This window comes from Coturnix japonica, chromosome 32 (genome assembly GCF_054131305.1).
Source record: "Coturnix japonica strain WE chromosome 32, WE-NBRP24, whole genome shotgun sequence".
NCBI classification, from domain to species: domain Eukaryota; kingdom Metazoa; phylum Chordata; class Aves; order Galliformes; family Phasianidae; genus Coturnix; species Coturnix japonica.
The window spans coordinates 1,981,820-2,004,267 of NC_140694.1; the positions used below are offsets into that span (position 1 = coordinate 1,981,820).

The 22,448-nt window shown below is 41.7% G+C and overlaps 1 long non-coding RNA gene across 2 annotated transcripts in view; it reads right to left on the minus strand.

Moving 5' to 3' along the window:
• Positions 1-2,676: 2,676 nt before the first annotated feature.
• Positions 2,677-22,448, minus strand: part of LOC146755454 (uncharacterized) — a 116,598-nt gene continuing 96,826 nt past the window's right edge. The window contains exons 1-3 of one of the 2 annotated variants that reach the window (XR_014937996.1): positions 5,012-5,970; positions 3,861-3,953; positions 2,677-3,624 (exon numbers count right to left, since the gene is read on the minus strand). This is a non-coding gene — a long non-coding RNA (uncharacterized LOC146755454). Of the gene's footprint in view, positions 3,625-3,860; positions 3,954-5,011; positions 5,971-22,448 lie in introns of those variants that run through there. The other variant, XR_014937997.1, reaches the window with a different exon arrangement.

A 22,448-nucleotide genomic window follows, 5' to 3' on the forward strand; every position in this document is an offset into this window, starting at 1 on the left:
TCAACCCCGAGCCCCGCTGCCTCGCGACCTTCGCCCGCTGCCGCCTCGCGCTCTGGGCGCCGACCGGCCCCGCGCTGCCCGCCCGCCCGCTTGCCCCCACCCCCCTCCGGGCTCCGGCTCCGGCTCCGACCAACCACACCAAGCCGCCCACTTGTCACCGGGAAGCGCCGAAGCGTCAGCAACCGCGACGGACCGGCGTGCACAGCGAACACGGGTGGAGGCGGGGCTGCGCGGGAAAGCACGGCGAGAACGTGGGCGAGTGGGCCGCAAACACGCAGAAATTGAAGCGCCTCAGAAAACGCGCCCGGCACGGGACTCGGCCTGAAGTGCGCCTTTCCCCTGTGAAGTGGGAAAGAATAGAACGTTCGATTGTGCCGTTGTGTTGCCGTGGTGTTGGAAGGGCAACGGTGCAGCTCTACCGCCCGTTTAGAACGCTGCTTTGGGGAGTGGGCACAGCAGGGAGGCACGGCGCCTACAGTGCACAGAATTCAACACAGAATCAACAAGGTTGGAAAAGACCTTCTTATAGGTCTTTTCCAACCATTCCCAATACTTCCCAGCTAAATCATATTCCTCAACACCACATCCAAACATTTCTTGAACACTCTCATGGTCGGTGACTCCACCACCTCCCTGGGCAGTGCATTCCAATGCCTGACTACCCTTTATGAGAAGTAATATTTCCTAATGTCCAGCCTGAATCTCCCCTGGCACAGCAGGGGAAGCAGAGGAAGCACTCAAACGTGCTTCCTCGTGCACAGAACACGCTCAAAGTTGTGTGGAATAGAATGTTGCATAGAATATCTTCATGTGGAAGGGACACAGAAGGTGACTGAGGCCATCACAGGGAGCCCTTGGATTGCTCGCAGCCCTCCCACCTTTCCCCAGTCAAAGTCCACACAAAGTGAGCACTGAAGGAACTGCTGCAGGAGTCTCAGTCCAAAGCTTTGCAATAAATCCTCGCTTGTAGTTGCATGCTTTTTTGTTGCTGTCATTTTAAACCCCCCTCCGGTGTTTTCAGAGCCATCCTCCAGGATCTGTTAGCTCTCAGTTCTCGTGTACTGCCATACAAAGCACTTTTGAAACCCCTGGTGAGCAGAATTACACCCTGCACTTTCAGAGCTTCCCCCCCACACACACTGTCAATACACGTTGAGCAGCAGCAGGATAGCTCCTATCAACACCCTCCCTGCAGAACATGGAAGGCCTCATCTTTAGTCAATAGTCAAGAACACGACTATCATGCTCAACTCTAATTTCCTCTGTAAATTCAAACGCTGCTTTATTTATTTCACTTCCGTTTTTCTCCTTTAGAACAATTTCTAAACAAGTGACAGGCCTTGAATGACACTCACGACTCTGAAATATCTGCAGGTGTAGTCAGTGCCCGTTAACACGTGTCACTTCAGTTAATTGTTGCTAAAAGTGAGCCGAAACAAAAAAAAAAAAAAAATAAGGCAAATATATATATGCATCCAGCAGAATGATAGTGATCATCGCCATTTGATCAGTCTTCCCTGTGAGTTATATCTGCACGTTACTTTGAGGTAGCGCTAGAAAGAATCGGTTGGTCCAGAGCACCCCGGAAAAAAGAAACTTTCATGGCTTAAGTACCATTTACTATTCATGCATCCTCTTAAGAACCCTTTAACCTTTCTCCATAGCTGTTTTTTCCTCTCTCATTGACTTAGAGATTAATAGTAGCCCCTCAAACCTTCCTGATCAGAGAAGAGATAGGAAACACCCCACTACTATTCTTGAAGAAACTAGCAGGTTTTGTGTAAAGGTACCCCCTGCTGCAGCTGTATCCAATGGAAAGAGTTTACGAAACCATTACTGGATACTCCTATAGGAAACTTCAAACAATGGGGTGGCCACAGACTTTTTCTCTGAGGCTCACATGCTTTGGTCATAGGCCACAACTGCACCAGACTAAGTGAAATCACATACACATAAAGTGGCAAACCTTGTAAGCTTTTGAAGCTGTAACACTGCCATCCAAATTCAAGAGGCCTACACCTACTGTCTTGAGTTTCTCCCCTTCAACAACTCCATATATACACACAAGCAAGTTATTTCCCTCTAGATTCTCTCTGCTTTATCTCTCACCTCTAGCTCAAGTCATGCTCCTGTTACTAAATCCCCTCAACCTAATCCTTTAAAGATCACCAGCTCACACAAGGGAATGGCCCAACAAATTCCTGTGCCCAGCTCCAGTGCTTCTCTGCTTTAGAGAGAGCCAGCTGCAATTGCTGAAACTGATGCCCCTACCCCACCTCCATATATGTATACCTACATCACACATAGTAGTAGGGAACTGCCTCACCTGGCATTAGCAGCTTCCACAGCTACTGCCACAGCAATTTCTGCTCTTAGAATATTCTGTTTCCAACCTGACCTATTTATCATTATATATATTGTGAAGTAACAAGTAATCCAATACACAGAGGGTTAACTAGATCCAAGGCCTAGAAAATCATTGATACCTTCCAAGATGAGTAGTTTGAAGGCACAAGATTGTTAGCTCAAAGCTAAGTTTTCCTCCCTTCTCTCACCTGCTTTGAATACAGTCATCACTTAAGGTTTTGTAACTTCATAACTAAAACACCTAGTCATCAGGAATACCACAGAAATAATCAAGGACAGGCAGGAAATTAAAGCACTGTTATTAGGATATTTGTGTTTATGGTTGCCTCCTTTAAGTCAACAAGTTATCTCCAATAATTTCCAGGTTGAAAAGCATATTGTATACATGCGTATACAATATGTATATTGTAAATGTACAAAGTGTGAGCTGAGAAGTCTAACACTAAGGAGGGTAAGCAAAAGCTGAATGCTGAGGCTGAGATTGACAGCGGGGATCATCCTTAGTCCACAGAACTTTTACAGCTATGGCAGCTGAAGCCTGCACTTCTGTATGCTTAAAATATCAGATTTATAAACCAATTTGAACTGACTTTCACATTAATAATGGTGCCAGACTCCTGCAGGAGGAAGGGAACACAAGGATTTTCATGACAAAACCCAGGAACAATCTCCCACCTTATGCTGTTACGCTAAACAAGTAGTCTACAAGTGAGTGTTAGGTTTTGCCAGTGTCCTAACACACTCATATAAAAATAAAGATGAATGAGATATCTTTACTACCCCAATTAAATGCCATAAGCCAGAAGAGAACGTCCTACACATACATAAGAGTGAAGTCCCTTGCTGGCAGGTTTGCAGGTTTGTTTCTTTAGAAACAAGAGTAAACAAAAACATCTTTCGTGGCACAATCCAACAAGAACAGAACACATCCACTTCTGCCACAAACAACAACTTCCAACCTTCATGAATCTAAGAATCTTTAACATTCAGCCCACTTTGCAACTTTTAGTTACACTTTATAAAGCAGATCTGTCACTGAAAAAAGGACTGTGGAAGCCCAACACTGTCTGCAATTGCTAACATGCTCAGAAAGGACAGATTTAGTATTTGATACCCAAAAAAAGAAAACCTGCACTTCAGAACTGAAATGCTAAAGTTGCAGTTACCACGGGTAAGTAAGGATGTCACTGGTGTATCGCTGGATCCAGAACGCTTTGCCGATTTTACAACAGGAACACTAAAGGTAAACCCAGTCTGCTACAAAAAAGAAAGGTTTTTCAGAGTCAGAAACCTAAGAAACTTTAATGAAATTCACACACAAGCACAGATCTGAAAGCAAGTCTCCAAATTTTTGCTATACATACTGGATGATTAATTATAAGGCAGAAAGCCACATAATTGTTTTCCCCACTAGCACAGCCACCTCTGTCTTAATGGTCCGCAATACTCTACTAAATGTCTGATAAAAAGTTGAGCTTTTTCATTTTACTTACAGACAATGGAGGTAGCACTTCTGCCTCAGTAGATTTCACAAATGGAGATGAAAATCTGAACACAGGACTGCCAACGTTACTTGTTGGTTGTACCTGTATTTTCAAAAGAATGAAAGGTTTATATCTAAGAGCAGCAACTACCTGAATTCAGAATGCAACACAAGTTTTGCAGTGAAGTTCAGAAATCTGGTGTTTTAGTTATTTCTAATCCACAGATTAGAGGAATAATAAAACAAAATCAAGTCTGCTAGTGAGTCTACAAGACATCATCTTTAAAACCAAATCACACAAACCAAGAGAAAAAGATGAGATGCTAATTAGGTCTAAATAGATGGAAAAGCAGGAAATTGAAGACATCTCTAAACTCAGCTCTACTAAAGAACTTCCTCAACAGGTTAAAGCAGATATTTGCTTCAAAAAATGCAAAACTATTTCAAGTATTCTAGAACAATTAATGTTTTTTCCTATATAGTAATATTCCAATTATTGCACCCTAGGCTCATTCTATGCAAGGCTTGAACGATCACCTTATGCTACCTCTAATTCAGTAACTTCATATCATGGCGTAACCATAGTAGGCAGTTACTCACTCCCTCAAACATACTCCCATTATTCCCCCTTCCCTCCTGGCCCCATGTTTAGTGCCAAGCATGATGCTATCGGTATGGCTCATCCCTTTGGTCACACAGGACCGAGCCCTCTTCCAGCCCTTGTGCACCACAGCCTTCTTGTTGCCAGGGCTGCTTGAGAAGCAGAAATGGCCTTGATGCTGCGTAAGCACTACACAACAACAGCTGAACACCGGTCTGTTATCAACACTGTTTTCATCACAGACTGGCAACTTTTCATAGCTACTATAAAGAAAATTAACTCTATCTCTGACAAAACCACTATGAAGAACTTGGCATAAAATCCCACCTCCCTAAAATTCCATAGTGTTTGAACAGTTATCTTTAACCAGACATTTGCAAGTCTAAGACTGACAATCAAAAAACTGCATTTTTCTCTCCAAACTGCAATACAACTCTGACTTAGTCAACTCAGTATGAACTAACACCAGTTAATTTCATGAGCACCACAGAAGTTAACTTGCAAAAGAGCAGATACAGACTCATACAGGAAAGCATTTATAGCATACAACATAGATTCACCTTGTTCATCACTGATGTTGAAACAGTGCTTGGTGACGATGAGACAGTACTGCTAGTCAGAAAACTAAAGTTGAATGGAGCCAGAGATGCAGTACTGATGGGTAGGGATATTTTTGGGAGTACCGGTTCCTCCACTTCCTAGAGTTGTAAAGTAAAATTTTTCTCTTTTACAAAACATGCTACTTTCTCATCCTGCTCCGCTCTGATTCGCTACAACAGCGAATTTGGAACAAATATAACATTTAAAGTATTGTGTACTGAACCCACACAGCAAAACACAAAATACCTACAAAGAAAACTACAGATGAAAGAACATTTACTCTGGTAAATCCAGCCTATACCACATGTAAGGATGCAAATCATATATCAGTACATCTTAAAAACAACAGCGTTTGTTCTTGCCTTTTAAGCTATTTGATAACCAAGACTGAATGAGTTAGGGTTTAAATGAGAACTGCCAATCTAATCACAGGCTGCACAGAAGCACCAAGATCTAAATAGAAATGAATGACTAAGCAGAGGGATAAATTGGTACTACAGACATTCAAGCGTATCCTACGACTTACAAGTGTTTCACTATTATGGTCTGAAAAGTTAATGGAACTTAGCTATTTTTATCTGCATCACTATTTTATTTCAATTACATAAACATACTCCATTGTTTATGATTTCTTTATATTGCATCAGCTAAAAGACCAACATAAAGACTGACACTAAAGATACAGTCATAGGCAGCTCAGATAACATCCAATCAGAAAAATAATCTTGAATATTTGTGGCTACAGTTTGATAAAATAGATCTTTTCCCCTTAAAACAGGAAAAAAAACCTTTCACCACAAGTTCAGTAAGTATCAGCAATCCTAAGTCATCATTAGCAGACATGCAGAACACCATTTTCTAATTCTCTTTTGGACTCCTGGCCCGTACAAGACTTAAACAGGAAAGAATAAATTCAATAAGCTTTGTTTACATACTTGACACTTGTTTCAAGTATCGCTGCATTATAGAAACCATACAAACCTCCACCAAAACATTCCTACTCTTTGGATACCTTAAAAATTGTAATACCAGGCAGAGGAGAGACGTGGTTAAGCAGATAAATCAGCATATTCTTTCATATAATTTAAACTATAGAAATGAAATTGCAGTGAAATTCATGGCTTCCATAGCAGTTGTTACAAGATTTCTTCTTCTTGTATGGTATTCATGGGAAAAAGAAAGAAAGAAAGAAAAAAAAAAAATAGTGTGTTATTAAAAGCAATGGGAGATTTAGTTGAGCAGTGAAAATATTTAGTTCAGCATCTTGTTATGCTACACACTATTTTTGAGTTCCCTCTAATCATTTCCTATGGTGGAACATGATGAAGAACTGGGCCCCCTACTTAACATATTTCCCATTGCTACCAAGGTAAAAGGTCACCAATACACAGGAATGTTCACCTAACAACATGAGTCATGCAAATATCATCCTTTACCTGAAGGCAAATTCCTGCCCCTTAATATTTAAATCCCATCTAGCTTTCACTGATTTCTAAACATCACATCCTTCAAATATTCAGAACACACTGAGGGACAAAAAGTCCCTCTCTTTTTTCCTTCCCCTGTCTAATAGGATTTTTCACTTATTTTACCAAAGCAAAATGTTGGCAGAGAAAAAAAAGTCAATTAAAACAAGTTCCCGCCTTTGGCAAAGATGTTCACACTAAAGACAGAGCTGAAGACAGCCACTACTATATCTGACTTTAGAGACCTCAACTCTACTGAGACATCTTGTCTAGTACATGGTGCATTTAATGCATAATAGCAGTATATAATGCACTCAAGCTCACTAACCAAGGGACCATGTAAAATCCACTCTCCTCCACCCTTAGCTAACAACTGTTCAGTAAGGATAGAGTAATTCTTAAATCTGCATTCTCCTCCAACTTTGTCATGGCCGTAGTTGATGCCACTGTCTCCTTGGAATTCACAGCTCTAAAATTTCTCTTTAAGACTGGTGCCCTTTCTCTCTCTTCTGAAGAAATGAGACAAGTAGGTTTGATTATTTGTTTTTAAATCGCTGCCAAGTGGTACAACTTTTCAGATGACCTTCTTGGAACAGGACCAATATGGGAAGTTGGTTCAGAGCCTTGCCAGGGTAGTCTGCTCTTAGACAGGTGAGGGAGAGCAACGAATGAGTTGAATTCCAAAGAAATATTCCATTTACCTATATTTGTCCCCAGAAGCTCTGTTCTTGTTCTGACACTGTTAGAAACAAACAATAATACAGCCACAGAAGTCTGCTGGCATAAACACATCAGATGGAGAGCAGAATCAAGCCCACTGAATCTTTTATTGCAGTCACTGAGATGATACAGCTACATGGCAGTGCTATAGCTATCAGCTGCAACAAAGCTACCTGGAACACAGTCATTTTTCATAAAACATTCTCTATCCAAACAGTGGAAGAAAATAGGAACAAAGAACCATTTCTTCCAGATCAGCAGAACTTCGCTTCTACCAGGTCTGAACCACAGTGCAAGTCTGCTTTCACAGACACAAAGGTTAGTCCACAAAATACTAGTCCAGTTTCTAAGGCAGAGACAAAGCTTGCAGTGGTGATAGAGTGTTTAACTTGGGTTTCCAGTATGGTAGCACCACAAAGGTCCAAAGGCTTTTGGCCCTGAAGACCTTTTACTCCATTTTGAGTATAACATACAGAAATCCTTCCTTTAGACTTAACACCAAAACTTTGGAGAGCTCCAAATAGTTCGGGGAATAACAAAACCCAGCAAAGAAAAGTCAGGCCAATTACAAACACGCCTTGCTCACTGTAGATTCAACCAAGTGCTTGGATCAGATCAAGAAAAAGCAGAACGATACACTTTACCCCGATACTTCTGTCTGCTCATTCCCTCTCTGCCCTGGAGCAGTCAATTACGCATTAAGAGAGCACAGCAAAGACACCACTCTCAGCTGTAACTGCTTTTGCAAGGCCACATCTTCTGTCTCAGAAATCCCAGGCCACAGTCTGCTAATTGCTAACAGGCTGAAGAGAGCTTTGCAACCCCTTAATGATAATAACCCTGACAAGCCAAAGAACAAGGCTGACAGTGAAAGGAAAGAGACCTAAGTGTCACTCGTTTCCTTGCAGAGGCATTGCCAAGGAGAAAGTGTTTAAGAATTTGCAAATGCAACTGAGCAGTACAGCTTGCAGAGGTGTTGGAGAGTGTTCACAGTCAGCCTAAGGCATGGTGGCAGCACCCAGGCAGGCATGGAGGACATGGGGACAGCACCACTGTGTTACGTGGGGCTCTTACACCTCATCCTGAGATTGCTCTAAGGGTCAGCACCACTCATCCCTGCCTTATCCCTGTTTCTGACCACATTTTGCTTCGGTTGTGATGGCTTTGGGATCCTTTGACTGACTTCCAATTGTTTTTTGGCCACTCCATATCTGACATTTTGACTCCTCAGATGTTTGATTTTGGCTTGTATGTTCTGCAATGCCCTATTCCTACATCCACCCTCACTGTGCTTTCCTGTGTTTCTTTGAGTCCTAATCAGGAGGCTGTCTGAACTGATAAATGCCCCCCAAGGCATGGTCCCAGCTGCAGGAATACAGTTCTGCAACCTTTTACTTTTATGTTTCAGCTGCATCCTATTCTGTCTCAACTCAATTTATAAGCCAGTGTTCATGGAACACCTGTGGAATTTCTGAAGTGCATTTACATGTGATTGTTGGCTTGTACTTCAGGCAACAGAAGCAAATAAAAACTGAAATTCATTGCAATGACCTAGAGGTACAGGAAAGCAGACCTTGAGTCTTAATCACTTGAACACGCCATGAATGACTTAACAAATTAATATTAAAAACTGTAGGAAATACAAATCCTTCTCAAAATAATGTTCTAAACAGCAGAGAGTGGTAAAGAAGAGTATTTATGCTTCTGTTCTACACAATTAATATTATTTACTACTTCAAAAGAAAATTACTGACAAAGCTGGCTACAACATAAACATAATCTAAATTTGTTGTCAGCTAATAGAGGCCATGTGCGCCATCACCTGGATGTGAGAAAATGATCAATTTTCCTGTTACTTCTGACTACAATGTCTCAGCAAGATACAGAAAATAAGAAGTTTTCCTGCCTTGTCCTTCTCCTTCAGAGCATTTTCATTTAGTTCATATTCACATTGTTTAAAAACAGAGCAAACTCACGCTGGTCATGCTGGAACCACTTAACCACTCTAGTGTTTTACTGGAGCCTATTCTCCCTCTGCATTGGAGACTTCTGAGCTATAGGGAAGCTGGAAGAAGATTCAAAACACTGAACAAAAACAGATGGTTGAGAATGGTGTGCTAGAATAACTCCCAAACACAAACACATAGGAGAAAAGTCATGTTAGGTTTAAAAAGAGAGAATACTAACCAGGTCCCAGAAAAGTCTGAAAAGCTGTATTATGTTTTTAAGTATAAGAAACAATAATTCACCAAACTTTCCAGACATAATTTGATGATGCTTCTGTCTCAGGTGCAGAGAGAAGAAGAATTTGTTTAAAGTGTGCCAAATAATTCACCATGATATTAAGTTATGCCATCTGGAAATGGGATATAGAACTCAGATTTCTCTCAAGATCAGATTTAGAGAAAGCATCTCATACTTTGATAGGCCATTTAAAAGCAAACATCTTACAGCCGACCCCAGATGCTTTCTCTATTTGTATCAAGTGCTTATTAAAGCTCCTCATCATAAGTAGGTTTTTGTTTTCCAGTCTTTTTATTTCCAAGGGCAAACACAGATGGTGCACAGCAGCATAATGCAGGAAGGACTCAGGCTGAGAATGAGCAGCAGTGTGGCAGAGGGCTGTCCCACGTGGGGTGAAGCTCAGGCCTTGCAAGCAGGAAGATTTCTGGTCATGCAGCATTTGCTAATAAGCAAATGTCCTGTAAGCACAGTCTCGTGGCTTCAAGGTACTGCAGTTTTTCCTCAGAGTCCAATAAAGACCCATCAGGGATAAGCAGCATCAAAGAAAATTCTAGTTAAATAATAGTGAAAAATGTGGATCAGAACTGAAACTGGGGCCCATAAAGGGTATGGAATACTCATCCTTGGAGATTTTTAAAACTTGATTAGACAAGAATTCCAGTAACCTGGTTTAGCTTTGAAGCGTACCCTCCTTTGAGCAAGGCATTGGACCAGAGGACCCAAAGGTCCCTTCCAACCTGAATTATTCAATACAGCTAAACGGCACTAGCTGTACTGATGCAGAGCATTGGGAAAAGACAGGCAGGTAAGATTTGCAAAATCTGTCAGCCTCAAGATATCAAACTTACACTTGCAGGGCAAAGCAACAATGGAAGTAAGTTTCATCATCCTTCCCCACCAACAGCAGTATCACAGGTATCCCACTGATCCTTCTCCCCAGCCTCTGACTCATTCATAGCATGCTCTTTATGGCAGGGCTGAAGTAAGAAAATCCATTTCCCTATACCCTTTCTCTGCTCTTTCCTCCAGTACCTCCCCAGCAAAATTTTCACATTCCCACTGCGTTCACCTGAGCTCTGAATGCCTAACAAGAAATGCAAAAGCATCTAGCAATCATAATAGGTGTTAAAATCCTGCACGTTGTTTTTACCTGGTGTAACAAGCAACCATGAGGCATTATGCAACTGACCCAATTTGAGGCATTTAACATACCAAGGCTTAGCAAAGAGTGCCTGCTACAATCTACAGATTCTGTTCCCAATGAAAATCAGTAACCCTGTTACTGGAGGCAGAGCCAGACCCGACACGTCAGTGCCGCCTATCCATATTTCTAAATAAGTTGTGCAGGAAACATATTAGTTTCTAATCTTGCTGCTTCAGTGCCTAAATGAGCCTCATCACCATAGCAACAGATGGCTTCACAATCTTTAATGCCTTTATTTTCACAAGTCCTCTGAGAAATAGAGGAGGACAGCTGTCCCCATTTCACAACTGTGTAACTGCCAGGCAAAGAGGCAAAGTAATTTGCCCCAAATCCTGCAGGAAATGTATGGAGAGCAGGATGTCAGGGCATCAGGTTTCCCAGCCTTCCTACACATGCTCCAACCTACCCCATCCTTACTGCTAAAAGTACTTCCTACATCTATGGATACAGGAGCATGGCCTTTAAAAAAATGGCTTTTCTATTTGAAAGCTTGGGTCTCCTAAAAGGCTGGCCTGTCTCTGCAGGGAGATGACCTACAGAGGAGGTCCAAAGGGCAGTGGAAAATGGACTTGGCCAATTCATTAAGCCGGAAAGCAGTGATGCCATGTGTAAATCTCACAAGTTTCATAGCGTTTTAAGAGGCTGCTAAGGGTTCTAATTCTGTAATTCCTTTCTGTTGTATTTGGCAAGCATCTGGCTTTTACTCTGTCCACAGTGTGCACTCCAGGGAACAAAACATTAAGGAAGCCAGCAAAACCAATACTTGTCCAGTTGTTCTGGATGTGTCAGATCACAGCAGATTTTCCCAGGCAGGCGCAAACTCTGCAGAAAGCCATATCTCCCCTTCCAATGTCATCTGAACTTGTATTTTGTTTTAATTCAGTCTATTCTCCTTCCCAGGCATAAAACTTAAATTTCCAAATTTGGGATATTCTGATCATGTCCTTCTATGTTGAGCTGTTTCAGCACAATTCATTGCCCAATCAAGATAGGTTTCTAAACCCATTTTATGTTGTTCTGTTTCCTCTCAAAGTTCAGACATTCTCTTGATTCTCTTATTTATAATGGCTTATAGGTAAAACAAATTTAACTCATGCAATTTGTACCTCTATTTTATGAGGAGAAAAAAAAAAAAAAAGAAGAAGAAGAAGAAGAAGAAAAAGAAGAAGAAGAAGAAGAAGAAGAAGAAGGAGAAGAAGAAGAAGAAGAAGAAGAAGAAGAAGAAGAAGAAGAAGAAAAGAAGTAAGACAAGGTTCATTTATCAATATAATCTTTTTCGTTTACAATTAGCATCGGAGTTGTATACAAAACATCTCAGCCCTAAAATGCCTCTACTTATCACAGCAGTCTACACTGTTTATATTTATGAGGCAATTTGCATAAATGCCTTCAGATTGATGCGGCATTTATATTTATTTCATTTTTCTACTTCTGGTATTTTGTGTTCCTCTTCCCTTTATATTGCCTTTTTGAGAAACCTGCTTCATTCATCTCTCAGGAAGAACTGCTTTAAGAGAGGCAGATGGGAGCACCTATAAAGTGAAATATCGAAACTGTCTCTACATGACATAAGCGTCCTCCTGGTACTGCTGAATATTACAGCTTTTAAAAGTCATGTTTTACTTTGGAAATAGAAGCAATTACTTTTAATTGTAGTTCTCAGCATGAAAAACTTGGAAAAGGGATGTTTTTCTCCTCTTCAAGTCAGATCCTTATATTAAAAACAGAAACACTTCAGCACACACTGAGAAACAGGCCATAGTTACCCTAGGAATATACAGCAGCAGCACCGTTAAGCATGACTGCATTAAAAAGATATGTTAAGTGTGAAGTTGCCTTAGGTTTATCTTGGCTGTCTTAACTCTGATGAGATTAGAGTTGCAGAAGCAAATGCAAACTGCCTGTCCCTGTTTTACTACAATAAACTTGGAGCTTCTTTAAACTACCAAAACATGTCAGTGCTTCACTGTATTGCCCTGTTCTGAATGTTATAACTTGGTTCTTCAGTTATGGAGAAGGAGTTGAAAACCACGACAGATGCTTTAAACTAAAGATGGATTGCAGAGCTACACCACTCAAGACAACTGATGCTAGGAACAGAGTTCAGCTCAGGCTACGCAATTGACCTCTTCAGTTCAAATATGCTGTGATGAAGTCTATCAAGCAGTCTGCTACCAAAGAAAAAAAGTCAAGGCAGCACAGAGGACAACACGAGGATGCTGTGGCAAAAATAGACATAGAAACCAAAGGATTCATGTCTATGGTGTGGAACAGTTAAACAAATGGACTTCTTGATGGATGTCCCAGCAATGGGGATTAGTGTTGCTTTTGTAACACTAAACTGAAGGTTTAGTTCAAAGGTTGAACGTCCACATGCTCATATACAGAAAGTGTAAAAATGACCTGTCTCCCTTCATAGGGGTGGAAATTAAACAGCATTAACTAGTAACTACTTACTGTGGCATCACACACCATCGAAGAGAGAAAATAGAAGTACTTTAAAACATATGAGGCGCATAACAATTTGATGAACAGGCAAATTCAGCAGCCTTTGCCTGAAGTTGAACAAAACAGGTTTCACGTGTCAGTTTGCATTTATGGTTACTAACAACAGCTATTGGCAAGGATTAGGTCACCAAAAGTAATTTAGATGATAGAGCACGGCTGGAGTGGCATACTCCCAATCCATTTTCATTCCGTGTATTAAAACAAACTTCCCTTAGATTTCTACTTGCATTTCTCTGAAACAGTCTCACTAGAAGATAGCACAATTGAATTAACAACTGCTTATATCAAATGCATTTTTCTTGCATGTTCTACCTGCCCAGAGGTATGTCTGAAAGTGGACCAGAGTTTAATGGAGATGAATTTAAAGAGCACCTGGAGACAAGCAACCACTAGTCACCATTATCCTTCATTTAAATAGGTATTGGAAAACAGTATCAAAATAAATTGCTTATTTGAAAGACCTTGGAATCAGTTTCCTATCCATATTCCGTACTATTTAATTAAGGAACAATACCATTTAAGTGTGGGTTGTCACCCTCCGACACTGTGTTCAACAGAAAATTGAAAACCAGAATGCCTGCCTACGCTGTTGAAACCCAGTGTCAAACACATTAGAGATTTGCTGATTTATAAAGCAACAGACAGAGAAAAACAAAAAATAATACAATTAGAAGCCTTAGAAACTATCCTATTTCATGAAAATAGTTCTGTGTATCTCAATAAAGAGAAACAATGGTTGTAAAAAGAGATAGTGTCTCAAGAGGTTGCCCTCATTTATATGAGATTGTCATCACAGACGCATTTTATGAAGGAGTAGACAACTTATTCTCACAAACACACAAAGAAAGGATATACGTGGCACTCAGTCTGCCCTCTTGCCTGAATGGGACTGGGAGAAAACAGCTGGTGCAGACTGAGACTATGAACATGGAACAGCCAAAACAGATGCATCTGTCAATTCCTGACAGTCTAAATGCTATTGAGAATATCTCACACGTTGGAAGGAGCAGTGCAGAGCATCTCAAACATAAGTCAAGCACTTTGAGCAGAGCTGCCTACTAAGTTGAGCATAGTAGCTTTGGTTAGAAGGTGACAATGAGCAGCACACTGAAGGTCACCTCTCGATACATTTTCTCAAAAGAGACACATCTCAAAAGATTTACATGTATGGTTGGTGTTAGGAACAACGGAAATTTAGAGCTGGTACAGTAGAAAAGCCTGTTCAGGTAAAGGTTCAGATGCTGTACTCCCTAGTATTAATTCAGAATCTCTGTTTTATTCTGTGGCCTAAATTCACACTCATACTGATGAAAGCAGTAGAAAACTTCTTGATTTACTTATTTTTCAATCTTGCTCCTCACAACAAAAAGCAAACTTAGCAGCTTCTGACCAAAGCAAATTGGAGGTTCTGCAGTTAATATTGCCTTCACATTAGTGCACATACATAAAATGCCCCTTGCTCTTCCCACTGCTCATGCAGTCACATTTTGCAGTCTATTCAGCAGGTGATGCAGTAACAACTGAACACTGATAAAACCTTGACACTAGCTTACCAAGAAGGCTTGGGCGCAAAGCTAAGCAGCAGCACGTATCCTTACTTTCAGCAGATGGACAGAACTACTTCCAGAGAGCTCCCTGGGGAGCCCTTGGCCAAGAAAAGCTGCAGATTTCTAAATGGGCTTTACCAGTTACTCTGCTCTTGCTGTCACAAAGGTCCTTCTCTCAGTTGCTTTCCTCTTTAAGCCAGCAGTAAGGCACCTCAGCAAACGTCCAACCACGTGAGATGGCAAAAATTCTGCAAACATCTATGAAGATTACAGGCATGTCATGGGGAGGTGCTACAGAGGAGAAATTTCTTCACTAGTTTAGTTGGTTTGGATGAAGTAGGTAATGAAGTAGATAATACTCATAACAAGCTTTCCTGGTATTCTGCAGGCATAGACATAACTGACTTCAGAGATGAGCTGAAAATAGTGACATAACTGAGCATACTTCCAGTATAAGTGATACAAATATTTCAGCTTTATTACATCTGCTGCTTAGCAATCGGGGAGGTAAAAATCCATGCTTCTTTGGCTTCAGAGTGACTTCGCATGCTGAACTGCCTTCAGTTCTAGTTAGTAGATAGCAAATTTTGCTTTATGTTAATAAAATGGACAGAGTTTTAAGACAAGTAAGACACATGAAGTAAAGGAACTCATCTATAAGGGAGAATTAAGAGCCTCCATAACCTGTCCAAACCACTGGATGACACACTTTTGCTTCATCTGCACTTCCATGCCAGAAACCACTTTGTTAGTCTGCCCTTCTGCTTCTATCTGTCACACAGCAACAAAATGCAATGGAATATTGGTGGGAATTTTCATTCTCTACTGCCGTACCACCACCATCTGCCTCTAATGTTGTAGGCCAACAAAGTAGGAAGCATTATTTTTGAAGCAGACCTCATATTTCACCAATGTGGATGAATTATCATTAGTTTTGTTCAAAATTAATTTTAGGTGGAATATATGCAGCAAAATAAGAAACCTTTTCCTCTGATGAGAACCTTCCTGTGAACTCCAGAAGCATGAAGCTCAGACTGAGCTTCCCTGTGTCGATGGATCAGCACGAGTTCCATACAGAGCAATTTCATACACTGCTGCATCAGATCTCTTAGAAACAGTACACTTGATATCTTAAGTATTTCTTGATAGTGATTCGTATTAGGCAGTAGAACATCCTCCTGAGAAAAGATAAGGCAGCCTTATTGTTGAGAGCATATCAAACCAGGAGAGCACAATACTAGAAACCATAGTCCAGAGAATAAAACCTGTAACAGCCTTGTTGATGACTGAATAAGGCTATTCCATCTTTAATATCTCCAGCGATGCACAAGCCCTTAGGAAAGCAAAACGGATTCATATCTAACAAGTCACAATATTAAATTCATATTTTGGAGGAAAGAAAAAAAAAAAAAAGGGAATTCTTCTTGCTATCCTAAAGATAAAATGAGGTCTATCTAACTACTAGCACTACTGTGGGACTTTAGGACTAAATTTTAAACAATCTGCCATTCTAATATAAAATATGAACAAAACTACTGAATGCTAATTTTTTCTGAACTAATACTTGACATATTTCTCCTTCCTTTATTCACATTTTTCTTCTCCTTCTTTTCCACTGTAAGTGGACTCACATAAATACTGTTCCATTACCTAAATTCCCAGTCCAAATTACAGCAGTTATTCCTCTAAGGAATTGCTGAGTTCTGAATAATAAGATCTTAGTGAGCTTTCAGCAAGAAACCAGAGAACAAGGTGCTCCTCTAAAGCAATATCAGAATTGATTTCTTTACATTTGTCAGAAACAACTGGAAAGAAAATGTATTAAGTACAGCACTGTCAGCCACAATCGACTGAAAGCCTGGGGGAAAGAAATTGCTAATCCAGGACCCTCAGAGTCTTCTTGACGCCTACTTTTCACAGAAGATCCAGCTGTTCTAGAATTCAAGCTGACCAAAGCTTTCAGAAAGAAGACTGCGAAAAACTGTGGCCAACCCAATATTCAGAAATATGGAACAAACAGATGCCAAGAACCCAATCTACCCTTTTCAGAAAACATGCCAAATATCGTTCTCTACTTTCCTGTATTCCCTCCTGTATAAACTTGCTTTTTTTATTTTTATTTTTTTTTAAGAAGGATAAAGAAATGGTTATATAAAAGCACACAGAAAATGGTTTAATTTAAAGAAAAGCTGTGCTCTAAAAGACCAGGAATACTTCACTTATGCTTGTAGAAAAGCATCATAAGCTACTCAAGTAACTCCCAGACCATTTAATTTCAGTAAAAATCACCTGAAGGAAAAACCTGTGAATGAATATCATGATTCCTAGCAGAAACAGCTGGCTTTACACCAGAGCTAAGCCCTCCATCTCCATCCACTACATAGAGTGAAGCAAGACCAAGAAATGCAGATCATGCCCAGAAAACAACCTCAAAATACAAGCGTGAAATAACCACAGCCTATGCCATTTCCTCCCCTTACTTCAATCTTTTACCAACTTCTGATAAATTAAATTAATTTTAAAAAGCAAGAGAAGTTAAAGCATCGGAATGAACATACTGAGTTGATCTCTCTCTTCCCAGATGTACTGGTTGCTACCAATTTCCCGTGAACTTATCTATGTTAGCCAAATAGGCACCTGAATAGCAACAGGTTCTCCTTATGCCACAGAAAATGAGAGTGCAGAGTGCATAAAACTGTTATTAAATGGAGCCAGAATCTGTCAAACAGTCCTTAGATAAGTGACTCAAGAGGAAAAATGATTTGGGACAAAGGCTATGCCATTTTGTTACTGTTGTTCCAAAACACTTTCCTTGTGGGTATTAACAGTTCAACGTGAGTTCCTCCTGTTTCAATCCTTAGCTGCTTTTTTCTTCCTTTTGAAGTTTTGCCCAATCCCTTATAATAATAATGAATAATTTACTAAAAGAAAATCAAAGAAAACATAAGTCTGTCTTAATATTGGCATGTCAAATGATGTTTAACAGTTGCTTAGCACCACGGATTTCAGTAGAGCATTTCCTCATCCTCATTAGTGTAAGTCAGAGAAGCAGCAGCAACACAATGAAACATTTGCAGAATTTTCTAAGTGGCTTACTTCATCTAAGAGGAACAGCACTTCACTATAATAGGAATGATTATATGTGGATTTAGCTCAATTAAGCATCACCTTGGTAATGCTCTCTCTTTTGTTATCCAAACATCCTTGTGTATGTTTATCAGGACGACTGAAGTTTGCCCAGGAAGCCAAGTTAAATTTCTAGCTTTATAGTTAAAGGAGCCAAGTTTAAAGAAACATTTCAAACACGTACTGGCTGTATTCCCTGACAAATCCCTTCCACCTTTTTTCTGAACCTTACCCACGAAATTAAATATATTAGGTTGCATGATCAGAGAAAGAGTGGCTGGTCATGCATTCCCACTAAGCATACAAGGTACCTATAGAAACTAAGAAAGACTTCTCCCAGGCAGCTGCACAGATAAACTCATTTTTCAGAGTTGTTCTGGACTCTATGCTTCTGTAAAAGATAATACACATTTCCAGATAAAAATCTCATTTCCCATCTGTGCTGCATCCGATGCATCATGACAAACATCTTGAATAAAAAGAAATATAAGGGACTCCTAGAAATAAAGTATAAACTCAAAGGGCATTTGATGGAAACTTCAAGAACAACTTGTGAGTGGTTTTTTCATGTTTTGTATTTGCACCTATGTGGCATATTAACTTGGTACCAGCCTGCACATGCAGACCCCAGAAAATTATGCATGAATGCTCTGTGTCCTATCATTTATAGGGAGCAAGTTCCAAACACACTGCCTACTTTTTCCTTGTCAAATGGCATACACAAGAGGCAGTGTTTACCATATTTATAACACAATGTTCAGGTTTGTAAGGCTTAAATCCTACCTATGGCAGCAAAATTATTCTGTGCTCAAGTTACTCATGTCCCCTCGTTAACTCTTTACTACAATTGGTGCCTCATGGCAGACAAGCAAAAATCTAAATTCCTGCATTAAGGTGTCATAAATCACAGTGTGGCAGACTCAGATTACACCAGGATTCATGCAGGCTTTTAAAAAATTGCATAGTCAGAATGAGCAAGCTAACTGCTGGGAGGTTAAAAACCATGGCATGTCTTTGCGGCAGCTTTTCCTCTTCTGGTCTGTGTCCGGACAGTTTCTTAAAGCTGATCACACATTCATGTGTTCAAAACTAATAGTGACAAAAGCAAAAAGGTAAACAAAGAGACATAGCAAGTTCTCTTAAAGCATTCTGAATTCATAAAAAATTAAGGTGATAAACAAGAAGTACAAAGATCATGCTCCTTTAAAATAAGAAGGCTCATCACGAAAGAAAACTCAAACGACAGTCACCTCACAACAGAAATATCCTGGTTTTCAATGTTTCTTTAACTATTCAAGCGCTCCAACAGCCAATAAGATCAAAACACAATGTATTTTTAGTAAGGTACCCAAATTTGACGTATTTCATAACAAAAACTCTCAGAGAGCATTCTTGTTCTTCTATGTCAGCTACTGCATTTGCATCAGTTTAAGGGCAAAGTTCTTCTAGTTCAGAAGAGAGCAAGCAGTGCGTCATAGAATGGCTCAGGTTGGAAAGGACCTTAAAGAAAATCCAGTTCTAATTCTCCTTAATATTCTTAATATTTTTTTCCCCACTAAAAAGGACCGTGCTTAGTAGAAAAAGGTTTAGATACCAGTCCCATGAGGTCCTTCGACAGTGCTAGTACTTATTTTTCTCCTTCACAAGGTCATTTAAATTTCAAACATTAATTGACGTGGTCCTTCATGTCAAAAGAAAACAAACTTGTTGTCACTCAGTCCATAGGTTTCAGATTACTTCTCAATGAAACATCTTCTTAGACATTTTATATACATTCACCCAAAATGGTACATGAAAAGAGGTAGATGTTCCTATCTTCAAGGAGCTTAATTCATCTTGCATTTTATACCCCTCTGGACAGGAATTAAATAAAAAATACCCAAAAAGAAGCATAGAACTTTCATATGACACGGGAGGAAGAAGGCCCAAAATGAAATTATACTCCAAATAGAACAGAAATACAAGCAAGCACTAGCGAGGGGACAGTTCATCTTTTTGCAGTAGAATTTTCACCTTCAGCCAGGAATTGCTGCCCCTGAGCCTTCAAAGCTAGCTGAAAGAGAGAAGCCTCAAAACCACTTGCTGGGAGACAGCATCAATTCAGCCACAACTCAAATAGGACAGTCCTTATGCAAGTCACAAGGCAAGTCTGATACTCAGTAGCACTTTGAAAGCAGTAACAAAACATCCATTCACTTATGTGGGTGCCATTTTCTACATAGTGCCAGTACAGCATTCAATTGGGCGATATTCTGTGACAGTAGATATGCTCTCCATACAAGTGAAGGTGTAAGAATCATAAAGTACCTTTGTCTGGAGATCAGCTAGAGCTGAACTGTTGTTGGTAATGCACTACATTTTCTCCACTGAGTGCTAATAACTTGATGTATGTGCATTTGACTTCTGTTTTGTATCTCTTCCAAAACAGAAAAACAAGACACTGGATGTAAGAAGTAACTTTTTTACTCTAAGATAAATCTACTCCAAGATGGCTTATGAAAATGGCTAAAGCACAGTGTTATGTACAGGAATAAAATTTATATACTTACTAATAAAAACATCACTTTACTAAAAAACAGAAAAAAAAAATATTTTTAATCTTCCATAATAAAAAACCATGTAACTTTCCTTTACACCAGCAGCATATGTCCAACTAAATACTTGGATAGAAAATTGTTTCTTATTTTACCTTCTTCAAACTACTTGATATAAAAATCTTAAAACAGATTCCATACACTGGCAGTGAAAATTCATTAACAAAGGTTTCCCTCAGCATCTAAATCAGAGTGATCTTGGGTAACACAAAATCATAGATTCATGAAGGCCGAAAAAGATCTCCAAGATCACCAACTTCAAGAGACAGAGGGAAGCAGGAAATTTTATTGAATAATAAAACGTGCAGCACGTGAGGCTGGCGCATAGTGATGAGCAAGCAGTGGATGACGGCGTCGCTGTGGGACGGGTGGTGATGTCCCCCAGTGAAGGCGAGGCCCAGCAACACGGCCAAGCCCTGGTCTGTGACATCTCCGTGCGATGGATTGTGACTGCTTGGCCCACACTGCTCCAATGCGGGCGCAGCAGCCCAGCCCAGCAGTTCGTGCCTGGCCTCCAACCGAGCGAGTGTGCGAGGACTGGAGTGTGGACAGGGCGAGTTTTGGAGCTGGAACGTGATCTGGGTGTTGCTTGCGCAGCACTCAGCCGCCGTCCCAGAGCCTCTTGAGCTGTACCCCGACCCTGCTGGTTGCAGGCGTCTGGGACATCTAGGAGAGGAGCGTGCAGCAGCGCAGGTGGGCAGCGTGGCAATGCCTGACGCCAGAAGCTGGGGGTGCTTCTTGAGGGCCCCTCCCCAGGCCGGCCTATGCCCGTGGGGACATGGCCCCCGCAGTGGCAGGAGGGGAACAGGGACCGGGAGGGTTTGCTGATGAGAGACTGGGACAGTGAGTGACCGTGGCCTCTCTCTGTCTTTTGCAGTTGGTGACACCGTCTTTCTGCCTGCTGCAGCACCTGTGAGGGGAGCAGCTTCCCGACCTCAGCTCTCCCCAGCCCACTGAACAGCCCGGGCCATGGATGCAACATCCGACTGGACCTGCCCCATCTGTGGGCAAGTACGGGAGGATGTGGCTTACGTGACCCCCTGCCAGCACCAGCTGTGCTACGGCTGTGCCGTCTGGTGGGCACAGAAGAAACCGAGTTGTGCCGTATGCGGGCACAAAGTCGCCACCATCCGATACTCGGTGAGGTCGGACGAGGATTACCTGGAGTGTGCTGTCCCGCAGCCCGCAGCGCACTCAGGTGACGGCCTGCAGGACGAGCAGGGGCCTGCAGAGCCGGTGCTCATCCCAGCTGAGCACAACTTCCCAGCCGAGGTCTGGGCTGCCTTCTTCCAGCAACATCCGGAAGACCTCGGACCCCTGCTCCGATGGCTGCAGGGAGAGATCCATGAGGTGTCCAGCGACGACTGGTGGGAAGTCTACGTGGCACAGTGCACCACCGTGAACTTCCTGTGCCAGCACGGGCTGGACCAGGAGGCCTTGGTGCAGGCGCTGCAGATGACCACCAGTGGTGACGTGGTGCCCTTCGTCAGAAGGCTCATCGGCATCGCTGCAGCCCTGTACGGCCCCACCATCCGCCACCAGCTGGACCACCAGGACACCCGTGCTGCTGGAGGGAGGGAGGACAGTCCTGCAGCCAGCACCATCACCAGCACCTCCCATCAGGAGCCTCCTGCCTCGGGCCCAGGCCGCTCCACCAGCACCGCAGGGCCCAGCACGGAGCCAGGGCAGGCGGCCACAGCGGGTCCCTCTTCCCAGGGCAGCGACCGCTCGTCTGGGGGGCCCCGGCGCCCCCCGAAGAGGAAGGCCCGCAGCAGCCCCCAGGACTCTGCGCCGCCCTGCAAGAGGCGGCCCCGGCGGCGGCACTAGGCCGGCACCGCAATGCCGTCACAGCACGGCTCCGGCGGGCCGGGAGCCCAACATCTGCCTCTCGGCCTGCTGCTTATAATACCTAATAAACATCCCTTAAAACTTAGAACAAAAAGTCTCTGTGTTTTTGACAAGACTGCTGGCGTTGCTGTTCCTACCCA